The sequence below is a fragment of the Portunus trituberculatus genome, chromosome 40 (assembly GCF_017591435.1).
Source record: "Portunus trituberculatus isolate SZX2019 chromosome 40, ASM1759143v1, whole genome shotgun sequence".
NCBI lineage: Eukaryota > Metazoa > Arthropoda > Malacostraca > Decapoda > Portunidae > Portunus > Portunus trituberculatus.
The window spans coordinates 15,615,878-15,629,794 of NC_059294.1; the positions used below are offsets into that span (position 1 = coordinate 15,615,878).

General features: G+C 47.2%; 1 long non-coding RNA gene across 1 annotated transcript in view; it reads left to right on the forward strand.

Moving 5' to 3' along the window:
- Window positions 1–12,381, forward strand: part of LOC123516104 — a 202,420-nt gene extending 190,039 nt beyond the window's left edge. The window contains exon 4 of the long non-coding RNA XR_006678087.1: window positions 5,731–12,381. This is a non-coding gene — a long non-coding RNA (uncharacterized LOC123516104). The remainder of the gene's footprint in view (window positions 1–5,730) is intronic.
- Window positions 12,382–13,917: the final 1,536 nt, after the last annotated feature.

A 13,917-nucleotide genomic window follows, 5' to 3' on the forward strand; every position in this document is an offset into this window, starting at 1 on the left:
CCCTTTCTCCTTCCCTTTAAGTCCCCAGACTCCTTACAGACCAACCGGAAAAGCGAACGTCTCGCCATCAGGAGTGTTTGGGTTTTTATGACTCTATCGGGAGGTTATTTGGTACATTATATGTCAACATATAGTTCCTCATGCCCACCGGTTCATTCCGCCACCACAACCCCCCCCCTTTTTTATCCTCTCCATCTGCCCCTTTCCTACCTACCCTTACTATTTACCTTTTTCTGTCTGTCTAAGATTCTTTCATGGTGGGTCGGGGGTATTTGGTACATTACAAGCGAAGATACATTTTTGTATGGCCACCGATTCACTCCATCCACTTTCCCGCTTTTTTAGTCTCTTCATATGCCTCTACCTGGTCCTACCGCCCTTTCCTTTCTGGCTGTGTAGAACTCTCTCATAGAAGATCGAGGCTACTTGGTACATTACAGGCCAAAATACATTTTCCGATGCCCACCACCAGTTCACTCCACTCCCCCCTCTTTTTATCCTCCACATCTACCCCTGCTTGCCCCAACTGCCTCATCCTTCCTGCCTTCACTATACCTCCTGCCCTTCCTCCCTGCCTTGCCCAGCCCTGGCATCCCGGTGGGTGTCATTATCAACAAGCGTGGGACCCGGAGCGCCGCGCAGGACCCCTCATTGCTAGCAGATAAAAAATTTAGATCATTAAAAGAAAGTGTGGCATAAATCTCCCCGCCCGCTTAACATGCCGGGCCGACTTTGTCTCTGTCCCAAGTGTGGCCCCGCCCTTCTGCACCTGAGGGAAGGGCGGCACTGAGAGGAGGGAGAGGAAGGCCTTGGTACTCGTATGGCCGCGTGTTGATGGCAGTTGTTACACATTCTTTTTGGTCTGCTTCATATTTTCTTCGTGAAGCGTCGTGCGTTATTTCCTGAGTGAGAGAGGGAGAAAGAGAAACAAAACTTCATAGGAGTTACAATTTGGTGTTCTGTGATACATTCTCTTTTACTTTGTGTGTCGTCTCAGCATTTTTTTTTTTTTCCTACTCCGTCCACGTTTATGAGGTTAATGTGTCATGTATTGATGCCGCAGCTCCTCGCCGGCTTCCCTCCCTGCACGATACAGCATGAGTGTGTCTATGTAGTGTATTGTCTACCTTACTTCGCGTGACTCCCACTGACCCCGTCCTGTGCAAGAAAGGCATGCCACTCCTGATGGCCCGATACTTGCCATACTAATCACGAAGTGTCCTCGATTTTCCTCAGTATGTGACACACCAAAGAGGGATTTCTTTGTGTGCGCGCGCATCGTGTAGCGTGCTCTCTCTCTCTCTCTCTCTCTCTCTCTCTCTCTCTCTCTCTCTCTCTCTCTCTCTCTCTCTCTCTCTCTCTCTCTCTCTCTCTCTCTCTCTCTCTCTCTCTCAGTAATGCCTTTGTATTTCATTTTGTGGTGTGAACAGTCTACCCCGTTCCACGTCTATTAATTTGACCCTCCTCCATCACCAGCACACCTGTAATAAGGGGCGACAATCACGTGGGGAGTATAAATTCATCAACTCTTTTTTTTTCTCAAGGTCTCCGTCACTGCTTCCGCCACCACCACCACCGCCACAACCATCAGTGTATACCCTCAGGCGGATCGTTACCGCGAAAGTGAACGGTTTCCACCACTATTACCACCATAACCACCGCCAACGCCGCCACCACTACCACCTCCTGTGTTTGAGGGTCATGCCACCTCCCCTTCCTCTTCCGCTGACCGGCTCACGTATTGTCTCCATGTTCAAAATTCATGCAGGAATGCCTCGTGGTCAAGTCCTCCTCAGCCTCCCCAACCTGTTCCCCGCACAAACCGTCTCCTCCGCCCACCTCGCTCACCCTTGTGTCCCCACGGCTGGATAATGAGTGAGACAATCCTTCAGTGTCGGTCATTTTTCTCGTGTAATTCATATATTATGCAGGAATTCCCGGAGAAGCGACCGCGGCGGCATTCTGGTCGTGTGTGTTGAACGCTGTAGTACGTAAGCTGTTGCCGGGAGGAGACCGTGCTGCCCCCTGCCTGTCCCACCGCCCTTCCAGCCCCGTGTGTGTGTGTGTGTGTGTGTGTGTGTGTGTGTGTGTGTGTGTCTGTCTGTCTGTCTGTCTGTCTGTCTGTCTGTCTGTCTGTCTGTCTGTCTGTCTGTCTGTCTGTCTGTCTGTCTGTGTGTGTGTGTGTGTGTGTAGATAAAAGATAAGGGAAACCTGCAAGAATGAAGTCGTCCAAGTGAGTGACTTAAGTTTATTGATTTGTGTTAGGAGTAAGAGGAAAAAAATTAAAATAGTTACAACATTGAATTTTCAAGCTCTCTCTCTCTCTCTCTCTCTCTCTCTCTCTCTCTCTCTCTCTCTCTCTCTCTCTCTCTCTCTCTCTCTCTCTCTCTCTCTCATCTCCCCTTTATTATCCGGAACCCTGTTGGCCAGCCCGTCCCTTCTACATTCCCCGCCGTCACCCTTCACTCCCGTGCCCTCCCCGCCACCCACCCTGGTCCCACCCAAACCACTCGGAGGCCCCAGCACCTTATCCCATCACCTTACCCCATAACCCCGTCCTCTTTCACCCTCCCACACCTTCACCCTACACACGTTCCCTCCCCTTTCCATCCCACTGCTCCCCTACCAGCCAGCCCACCACATCTTAAATCCTCCGCCAGTCGTCACTTGCGGCTTAGGTATCGTAGGTAACCAAACCCGCACCCGCACCGCCCCTTCCCGCCTCACCCTGTTGCGTTTACTATGGCGCGCTCATAGATATCATGGTGCTGGGAACTGTGTCTGGTGTGGGTGTAGAGAGAGAGAGAGAGAGAGAGAGAGAGAGAGAGAGAGAGAGAGAGAGAGACAGACAGACAGACAGACAGACAGACAGACAGACAGACAGACAGACAGACAGACAGACAGACAGACAGACAGACAGACAGACAGGTGAGAGAGAGAGAGAGAGAGAGAGAGAGAGAGAGAGAGAGAGAGAGAGTTGCTCAAAGTAACTAAAAAGGATAATGTTATTTGGGATGATCATGAGTCTGGTATTTTTAGTAGTAGTAGTACTAATAGTAGTAGTAATAGTAGTAGTAGTAGTAGTAGTAGTAGTAGTTGTAAGATAGGTAACTTGTGGGTATACATATCTCCGTATTCCCTTTCAGTTCACAAAAAAACAAAACTTAGGAAAGACAACAGATAGCGGAAGGAAACTTTTGCCTCAGAAACTTTTAATCCCCACAAGAAACAGGAGGATTTTTTTTTTTTTTTTTTTTTGTCTTGTTATCTGCGTACTTCTTATCCAGTTGATTTTCCGTCCTTTTCTTTCTGTTCCATCTCGTGTAATAGGAAGAAAAATGTTGTTGGTATATTATTGTTTTTCTTACTTATTAATATTATTATTATTATTGTTATTATTATTAATATTATTATTATTATTATTATTATTATTATTATTATTATTATTATTACAACTGTCGCTTTACGTTTGTCCTTCCTCTTCACTCGATTTTTCTTTCCTTGCCTTCAGTCGCTCCCTCTCTTCATCCCCTCCCACCACCTGGCTTCTCTCTTCCTCCTCTAGACCGTTCTCTCTTCCTCTTCTGCACTCCAGTCCTCTACCCTTTACCCTCCTCTCTTCCTTCCCTGCACTCCACTTATCTTTCTCCCCTCAGACCACCTCTCTTCCTCCTCTCCACCTCACCTCTCTCTTCCTCCCAGTCGCTCTCTCTTCCTCCCCTCCACTACACACCTCTCTTCCTCCCCTATACTCCCTCTCTTCCTTCCCTTCGCTCCCTGTCTTCTTTCTTCCAAGTGACAGGAAATAGAGTTTTTTGTGGGGTCTTTTGTCGCTCCGAATCACAATTTTAAAGGTGAAAAAACACTTTTATAGCTACATTGTGAAAGAGAGAGAGAGAGAGAGAGAGAGAGAGAGAGAGAGAGAGAGAGAATTTTTCTTTGAGCAAGTCAACGCCTGGTATAGGAAAAGGACAGATGCAGGCGAGGACAAGCGGCAGAAGGCTAAGGGAGGAAACGAAAGACGAGAGGGACGGAAGAGGGTTGGGTGCTCGTAAAACAGGGGGAGGAGAGGTGGAGCAACAAAAAAATCAGACTCGCTTTGGGATGTGACTGCCCTTAGGGAAGAAGAGAAGAGAATAGGAAGAGGAAGAGGAAAAGAAAGGCTGAATGAGGACAGAACAGTAAAGGCCACATGAGGGAACTTTGTATAGCATTTTCTCAAGCATACTACGAAAAAAGTATTTAATTGGGAATCTCAGAGTCATCTACGAGTATATTACAATTAAAATTTTGTGATGTGAAAAGCACCACACTGGGAGGCTGGAAGGCGATAACGGGGTGCTTGCAGGCCGTTGCTTGGAACCACACCTGGAGTGCTTCTGATGAGCAGCAGCATACTCAGCGAGGGACGGAAGGGAGAGTGTACAGTGGGAGCAACAGGTGGCGGGAGCGAGTTGGAGGAGATGACAGGCGTGTACAACAGGTGGGTGGGCGGTGTACATGGAGGGGCTGATGGAGTCATGGACACGCGCAACAGGTGGTGATGGAGAAGGATAGGATAGTAATGAGTGGCGCGCCTGAGTCAGATGGTGCTAGAGATGCCATGCCAGCCGTCACCCAGAAACATGCCTTTCATCAGTAGCTTTAGATTCAACACACACATACACACACACACACACACACACACACACACACACACACACACACACACACACACACACACACACACACACACACACACACACACACACACACACACACACACACACACAATACAAAATAAGGCTTAAAGAATTTGACGTAAAAGTAATGTTGAACAGTAAAGTAAAAGATTAAACGATAGATAAAACAAAAGGCCGAATATAATCATGTGACCTGAGATGCAGAGAATAATAGAATGAAAATTGTTTACATAAAAGTTACATCCGCAGGATATTCTCGAAAACCATAATGAAAGACACAGAGCAAGCAACAAAACGATAATAAAAAATTAGATGAGACAGTACAAAACCCGCAGAGTTAGAGATGTGACAGGCAGTGTCGTAATCATTTCTTTATAAAAAAATTTCATAGTAGTAGTACTGAATTGTTGCCGTAAGTGTACGGTGTGAGGGTAAGTTTCAATAAATGTGTGTGCCCGTAGCAATAACAATCTCTCCTTGATGGGCAGATGAGCTCTCCCAGGCGTATTCCATGTTTTTTGCAAGCTTTAGATTTTGAATTGTAAATCTTTCAAAACAAAAATGCTGCTTGTCTGTTACAGACTAAAGGTCATCGGGTTATTTTCTGCTTTTTTTTTTTTCCTTCATTTCTATTAGTGCCGAGCGATAGAGGCAAAAGAGGTTCATAATGTGAATGTTCAAAGATCAGTTAACATTTGTACAAAGCAAGGAAGAAGTCATAACTGCCCGTTCTCTCTCTCTCTCTCTCTCTCTCTCTCTCTCTCTCTCTCTCTCTCTCTCTCTCTCTCTCTCTCTCTCTCTCTCCAGAATGGTTGTGCGACTCAGGACAGAAATCTCCGCTACGTATGTTAGCTTAGACTTTAAAATGTTGGGGTTTAAATGAGCGATGATCAAGATAGCGAACGAAGCCTTCTATGAAGTGACATTGACAGCTGTTTTCCTCAAATCTCATATAGTATGTATTGAATTTAAACAACTCTCTACAAAACTACATTAAACCTACAGTTAGTGTTGCAGAAAATAATATTGTGATGTCTCTTCCTCACAGGTAAGGCAGGATGCAAGGCGAGTCGGGCGGGGCAGTACCGGTAAGTGCCTGACACCTGTCTTTCCTCACTGTCTCAGATACTGATCAGCCCTATAGCGGAAGACATCAGCAACTCCCTCTTTACCATCCTTGACTACCTCGTGTTGGGTTCAAGGGCCTGAGTAAGCTGGAATCTGGATACTTTTTTCGAAGAACGTTGCGGGACGGGAGTACTAAACGAAAGAGTAGCCGTGCTTACTTTCGAGGTGAGGGTGGGACTGACAGATGGGGAGTGCAGGGAAAGTAGGTAGGAAGAGCAATAGAAGCGTTTGGGTGGGTAAGTAGGTGGATGGGTGGGGTAGGACGGGCTGTATGTCGTGCGTCTGGGTGGGTGAAGTGTGTTGGTAGGGTAGGGAGTGGTGTTGGCGGCTAAAGGTGTGTCTGGGTGCTACATGTGTTGTCGGAGTAGGCAAGGTGCTGTAAATACCTCGTCTGACCCAGATGATGAAGGGATCACCCAGACGACATTCAAACTTGTCTGGCTCTTTTCACAATTCGTGAAGGAAATAACATGTATAGCAATGTAATAAGGAAAGCCTCACTATAAAATACAGTCAAACTAAGACCCATGAAGGGAGGGGGACGGGGAATTAACGTGGAGTCTTTTCAAAACCAAATAAGTGTGGTTTGATTAAATAATTCATATTAATTCATATAACTTTTACTTCATTGTGACCTACCATACTACTTGTACCTACATATATGATTCTACAAATTGCATAGATATATTTTAGGTATTTTTTTGGAATTTGCTTCTGTATCTCATGCGAGCAGAACATCAACAACAGCATAATTGCACAAACAGACTGACAAAAAAAAAAAAAATATACTGGAAATGAACCATTACTGATTTTAAAACACAGTCGTGGTGATGACGTAAGCAGGACTATTTTCAACAATTGGCTTAACCGCCATGACACCTTACAGGCAGACGTCCACCTCACCCCTGCTAGAGAGAGAGAGAGAGAGAGAGAGAGAGAGAGAGAGAAACGTAAACAAAGATAATGAAAATGAAATGATAAAGGGCACCAGTTGGTAAGTGATAGCAATGGAAAAAATAATCGAGTGACAAACAAACACACACACACACACACACACACACACACACACACACACACACACACAAAAAAAAAAAAAAAAAAAAATCAAGTGGGAAGAGTCAAGATGAAACAAAAGTGGTGGAAAACAGCTGATCTGGAGAGTAGAGGTTTGCTGTAGCTACTGGTGTAAGGAAACAGTGAAAGAAACCATTTCAACAAAACACTAATGTTGCATGACTGGGACGGAATGAGAACAGAGCGGGGGACGTGGAGCCCGAAATAAGTAAATACACACCCTTGAGCTTCCGTCGAAAAAGCAGGAAAAAAAGAAAAAGCAAGCAGAGGCAGCTGGGTGTTGTGAAGAGGAGGGAGGTTGCCAAATGTTCCTGCAGTCTACCTGAAGGAGTTTTGATAGGGGTAGTGAAGGGGAAGGCGAAACAGAGACCGCCGCAGCTCCCCTAGTTAAGAGCTTTATGGTGTGTGAGCCGCGGGAGACAGTGGCATAGATCACGGCAGGTTAGAAGTATCGATTATATTTAAAGCTGCCGCGGCGTTCACCTCCTGATAACACAGTCTTCCCACCGGCTTGTTTTCCGGGGCCACCGCAGCAGCGCTGTTGCCGCCGCTGCTGAGATTGTAGCTCCCCCGCGTCCAGAATGACCTGCTAATTGTTACCACCGACATGTTAATGAGCTTAATCTATCCGAGTAGAAGTAATTAGTTTGCAGGCGGCTGAGTTTATTAGGTTCACGACACCCGCTTTTTGGAGCCGGTGGTGGCAGCGGGAGTGGCGGTGCCGGAGCAGCGACGTGTGGCAACTCTAGTGATGATGCAACACCAGACCATGACGTCACTTGTGGCTCAGACAACCCCAAGGACCTTGCCGGGTGAGAGAGAGAGAGAGAGAGAGTGTGTTTTCGTTACTTCTGTTCACATTTCTACTACGACCCACACCTCCAGCCCCCCACCCTGCCTTAGTACTTTTCTTTCTTTTAGCCTTCGTTCTCTTCCATCTGAACCCCTGCCGCTTGACTTTTACCTCTATTGCCCACTCACCTCTCCTCTTTTCCTCCTCCTTCTTTTGATCTTTTCCTCTTCCTCCTTGTCCTCTTCCTTGCCAGGCTCCTCCTCCTCCTCCTCCTCCTCCTCCTCCTCCTCCTCCTCCTCCTCTCTAGGGTTTCATTACACTCTCCTCCTCTTACTTAAGCAAAGAAACGTGCAGGAGTGCGAACGTTCATGAAATTATTAAAATGACGCCGAGTCGCTGTGGCCATCTCTCCAGGGCTTGGTGTGGATCGGAACTAATTACCGCGCTGCAAAACTTTTCACCTGCGTGTGGCGAGAATTCGATGTTGCAGGGCAGGGGAGTGTGTGTGTGTGTGTGTGTGTGTGTGTGTGTGTGTGTGTGTGTGTGTGTGTGTGTGTGTGTGTGTGTGTGTTTTCTTTTAGTGGGTGAGATGTATCCACGTATTGTGCTTCATATACCGAAGATAAGGGGAGATTAAGTAGAAATGCATTTTCAGTGTGCGCGTGTGTGCGTGTGCGCGCGCGCGTGAAGGGCGTGTGCTGAGATTGGGGAGGTAAGGTGGAGGGTAAGGTGGTACGTGGGGAAGAGGGCGAGCCAGACTAGACTCAACAGTTTACTTCAGCTGCTCCGCGACTGCTCCAGCACCTGCTTCGAATCCGGTTCTTGTGACCTTGGTTCGAGCCACCGTCATGACGACCAGATTTGGCGAGGCGACTTCCCGTTGTCGCTCCACGGCGTTGCCTTGAGGTCATGCGTGCTGGGAACACAATTTTGTACGTGATGCATACGAATATTTCCAGGGTGAATTTGGCCTTCGATGAAGTGTGGGTGGAAGTTTAGTAAATTCCTGTTGATTTTTCGGGTTGGAAATCGTACCAGCTTTGTCACAGCTGTAGCAGAGGATTTTTTCTTCTCTCTTTTTCTCACTGTCGTCTTTCGCTCAAATAAATATTTTCCCGTTATGCCTCGGACACGGAAGCGAACAACCTTTAGATAGGGAACGAGTGACTCACTGAAAGATAAGGCTTCCGTGCCGAGCTGTCACAAGACGTTTCTAAATATCACAATGATGTTCTCCTGTTTTAAATTTTTCTGAATGTTATCCGCTCGTACTGTGAAATTTATTCTCCAACGTAATCGTTTATTTTTAAGGTTTCACGAAAAGAATAGAGGTTTAATTTTTGGCTTAGGTAATCAGATTTGTAATGACCTAATGGCTTTCTTCTTCCTGTGGACGTCGCCTTGACACAACGCACGAGTGTTGCTGGGCTGTGGTGGGCGGCCTTCGTGAGGACGCTTACAAGCACGTCTCGCCATGTATAGAAAGTATTATACATTAGTAAAAGACCAGTGTAATGTACGAATAAACGATGAACTTTTAACGACCATTAAAACTCGTACCCAATCACTCACTCACATTCAACATATACAAACTTACTGCAATATGTAAAATCCTGGAGTTGATATTATAGATTATGAAAGTGTTCAGCCATGATCAGTAGAATGATGAATTTCTCTTAAGTCATAAATGTTTTGATTGCAACCTTGGGAAGCGCGTGAGTGACACTGAAGGATAAGAGGGTCAGAGGTCATCCCGCCTGGATGCCTCGCCCTCGTGAGTCAAGTATGAAGACGCGGGGAGGTGCGGAGGCCGTTAGAGTGGTTAGCTGGGAGGTAGACGAAAAAGAAAAAAAAATGAACAAGACATGTGAAGGTGACAGACCGTTTATGAAATGCCACCACCATCACTACAGAGAATAACAACAGTAACTAACTACCACTTATAATAACAGCAACTACTACTACTACTACTACTACGACTACGACTACTGCTGCTGCTTCTGCTTCTGCTTCTGCTTCTGCTGCTGCTGCTGCTGCTTCTGCTAATAATGTTAATAATAATAATTAATAATAATAATAATCATAATTACTGCGGACGGAACTGAGCTGCCGCCACACTACACTGGCCATCACCAACTTCCTCTTCCCGCCAGCTTTGGGGAGGTGGAAGGAGGGAGTAAGGAAGGAGGAAGGGAGGGAGGGAGGAAAGGAGGAGGTCTAGGCAAGGCAAGCCGACGCCCCAGCATATATTTGGCCTCACTGAACTAGTGCCTCGCCCGCCCTTCCACGATCCTCTCCAGGTGCCACGCGTTACCCCCTCACCCCCAACACACCAGGTGGCATCGCAACCCTGTCACGTTCACTGTACATACAGAAACACCCCTTTATTCCAGGACCTCAAACTACACTTTCGTATGATACTGTATTGTTCGTCTCTTTAGCTGCTGTATATTCTGTGGTAGGTTAGGTTTGGTGAGGTGAGATTAAGTTAGCTTAGCTTAGGTTAGGTCAGGTAATAGCAAGCGTTCCTTCTAATTGTGCGTGAAAAGATGGATGGGTGAAGGATGGTGAGTATCAGAAGCTTATCTGCTCCTCTGATAAACACACACACACACACACACACACACACACACGCACACAGAGAGAGAGAGAGAGAGAGAGAGAGAGAGAGAGAGAGAGAGAGATTGTTCATTCTACTGTTTTGTGTCTTTTATCTCTGATCCGTGTCTTTCTCTCTTTCTTTTCCGTCCTGTCATTGTGCTTTTGTCCTTTGTCTCTCTCTCTCTCTCTCTCTCTCTCTCTCTCTCTCTCTCTCTCTCTCTCTCTCTCTCTCTCTCTGAATCTCCTTCAGTCCACCGCCTCCTATAAGTCCCTCGATTAGTCCTCCACCTTCTGCCGCCTTTGTCCGGACCGTCACCTCCTGCCTTGCCTCCTCCTCCTCCCTCTTCCTCCTCCTCCTCTTCCTTCACACAGCTTACATTGCCTCACTCCCTTCCTTCCTCTGCTCCCCTCCACATTTTTCTCTCACCGTGCACTCAATGGAGATGAAAAATGGGATACATTAATACATAATACAGGCACACATAAATCTTCAGTATCCCCTCCCTCTTCTCTTCTCTTTTCTGGGCATGCTCTTGTCTCTCTCTCTCTCTCTCTCTCTCTCTCTCTCTCTCTCTCTCTCTCTCTCTCTCTCTCTCTCTCTCTCTCTCTCTCTCTCTCTCTCTCTCTCTCTCTCTCTCTCTCTCTCTCTCTCTCTCTCTCTCTCTCTCTCTCTCTCTCATTGTACTCATCTCTATGCAATTAAATTTCATCTGAGCCACGCCTTGTCTTTCACTCTCTCCCCGTGCATTTTGCAGCGTCGCTGCAGAGGCCTATAAGAGATGGACGACCGAGGGGTGGTGCCCGGTGAGGCATGGCCACGACAGAAGGATTTCGTCTGGGAGGGTTGCAACACACACTCCCGAAGTTCTAGTTAAGCCTACTCTGACAACGAGGCTCAAAAAGAGGCTTGGAAGAAAGGAAACTAGTGTGAGCTAGCGACACTTCGAGAGCAGGAGAGGGTACGGGGTAAAGCAACGTTTCATGAAAACTTGCCTAGACTAAGAAAGACGGAGAGGATGAGGCGGAGAATAGGATAAAGGCAGAGCAGAGAATGGCAGCTGAATGGGGAGGGTTCAGAATGAGCTTTCTCAGAGGGAACTCTTCTCAATGATGCATTTCGCCACACGCCGCCTGGAGTCGCAAACGGAGGCCTAGAGCAGGAGGAGGGGGAGGAGAAGGAAGAGTGAGAGACAAGCAGCTGGCGTCCTCAAAATCTAGTGGACAGTTTCTGGGACCAGTCAAGCCTCGCCTCTAGGGTCGCATGGCGTGTCACGGAGGATGACTACTGGCTGCCGGTACCTGGCCATGACCTCGCCACGCAGCCAGGGAGGGAAAGTCGCGGTGGGTGCGATCTCAGCGTCAATGTGAACCTCGTTTGAATACACCGACGAACAGGTCAAGGCACATGGTTCGAAACAAGAGGTCTAGGCACCCCGTGGGGGCTGGTCAGAGAGAGACAAGGCAAGGCTAACCAAATGACAGGCGGTACAGTGCAACCTTTTCAACTTACCTTGGCCTTTATTGACACACACACACACACACACACACACACACACACACACACACACACACACACACACACACACACACACACACACACACACACACACACACACACAGAGTACTAACATGAGTAACTTACTTAGTGAAGCTTGTCAAAAACACGGCACCAAATCACACAAGCAATAATGGAAACAAACGAGGTGCAGTGAGGCTGCCAGTGTGAGGCTGTGGTAAGTGTGCCCTCACTGCATGGCTGCTCCGTCAGGGAGAAACGACTTGTCAGTTGCTCCTGGGTGAGGCCGATGCTTGGTGACCTCTGTAGTGGCCGTGACCCGCATCGCTCTCCGCGGCGCCCACCAGTAAGGAATGTTCTCCTCCGTATTTTTACAACATGAATAAAAACCTCTTTCGGGAGGGGCAGGTCATCAACCCCTACATCAACTGGTCTTTTACGTAGGGACCCACAAAGGCTCTCGCTGCATCGGCTGGCCCTACCCCGCTCACCCCCCTTTCTCTCTCTCTCTCTCTCTCTCTCTCTCTCTCTCTCTCTCTCTCTCTCTCTCTCTCTCTCTCTCTCTCTCTCTCTCTCTCTCTCTCTCTCTCTCTCTCTCTCTCTCTCTCTCTCTCTCTCTCCAAACCTTTCTTCTCCTTCCATGCCCGTTCTTCTCGAGTTTTCTTTTCTAAATTCGATTTTTTATTTATTCATTTATTAATAAACTTTCAAGCCACTTCTAATTCCTCGTGCTTCCCATCAATGCATCTAAGCAGCTGTTTCCCCTCCACAGCCCAGCCAACCACCTCTACCCTTTCCTACCTCCTTCCTTGCCATAGACACCATCCCAACACCAACATCTAACCCTGAATCCGTCACCCTTCTTATCTACTCTCTACTCCCCACCTTCCCCACATCCTCGCTGAACCCTTTACCAACTGCATCTATTTTCTCCAGCCGTCCTCCTCGCCATCCCCGACATGTCTCTATCCCGGAAAGTAAAATAATCTTATACGTGTTCCAGGTAAACCTCTCTGGATATGGAGGCGATGCTCGTGGGCGGTGAATGGAGGCGAGAGAGAAAGGAGAAGGAACATAAAGGAACACAAACAATCATTGAAGCTAACATAAAGAGAGCTCAAAGGAAGAACAAACAGCAGCAAATCTGTTCGTTTTTACGGGCCTGTTAGTGAGGACGAGTAGGAGAAGAAAAAATGTGGGAAGGAATAATAAGAGGAGGGTGATGACTATGAGGATAACATAAAAGAAAGGAGAAAGAAGACGAGGAAAGGAGGATGATGTCGGTGAGGAAGATAAAGAAAATGATGACAGGGAAAAAGAAGAGAAAGAGGAGGACAGGGAAAAAGAAGAGAAAGAGGAAGACAGGGAAAAAGAAAAGAAAGAGGAGAACAGGGAAAAAGAAGAGAAAGAGGAGGACAGGGAAAAAGAAGAAAGAGGGCAGGGAAAAAGAAGAAAGAGGAGGACAGGGAAAAAGAAGAGAAACAGGAAGACAGGGAAAAAGAAGAAAAAGAGGAGGAGGAGGAGTAGGAAGAGGTGGAAGAAAGGAAGGAAGGAAGGAAGGCGGGATGGGGTAAAGGAAGAGCAATAATTCGGTGGAAAGAGCTCTTCATGACTAACGCAGAGCATAAATTGTGTGGAAGCTAGCGTGTAGAGTGTGTAGGTGGACGTAATGGTCGTGTGTGTGTGTGTGTGTGTGTGTGTGTGTGTGTGTGTGTGTGTGTGTGTGTGAGTGTGTGTGAAAGTGTGAATTCCCCCATTGTATCTTCTTGAAATACAAAAACAGTATACTGAAGGGAATATAGAGACAACATAAACAGCATAAAACTGTTCGTGTTTACTAAGTGAAAAGAGACTATATTTTATACTGATGGATTCCTGCTCCCTCTTTAGTGTCTGTGTTGATGTCAGACTTGCCTTGTGTTCCTTATAAGAGTACCTACCTTGCCCCCCTGACTCGTGTGAAAGGAGAAATGTTGCTCACCCTGCCAGCCACCAACCCCACTGGCGGGACCCAACCATGGCTGGGGTATTATGGCTTGTTCATGCCAATCCTGTCCACCTACCCATCTACCCGGCCGCCCACAGCTCATACATACTCCAACCCTCCTCCTTAGCATTCCCTC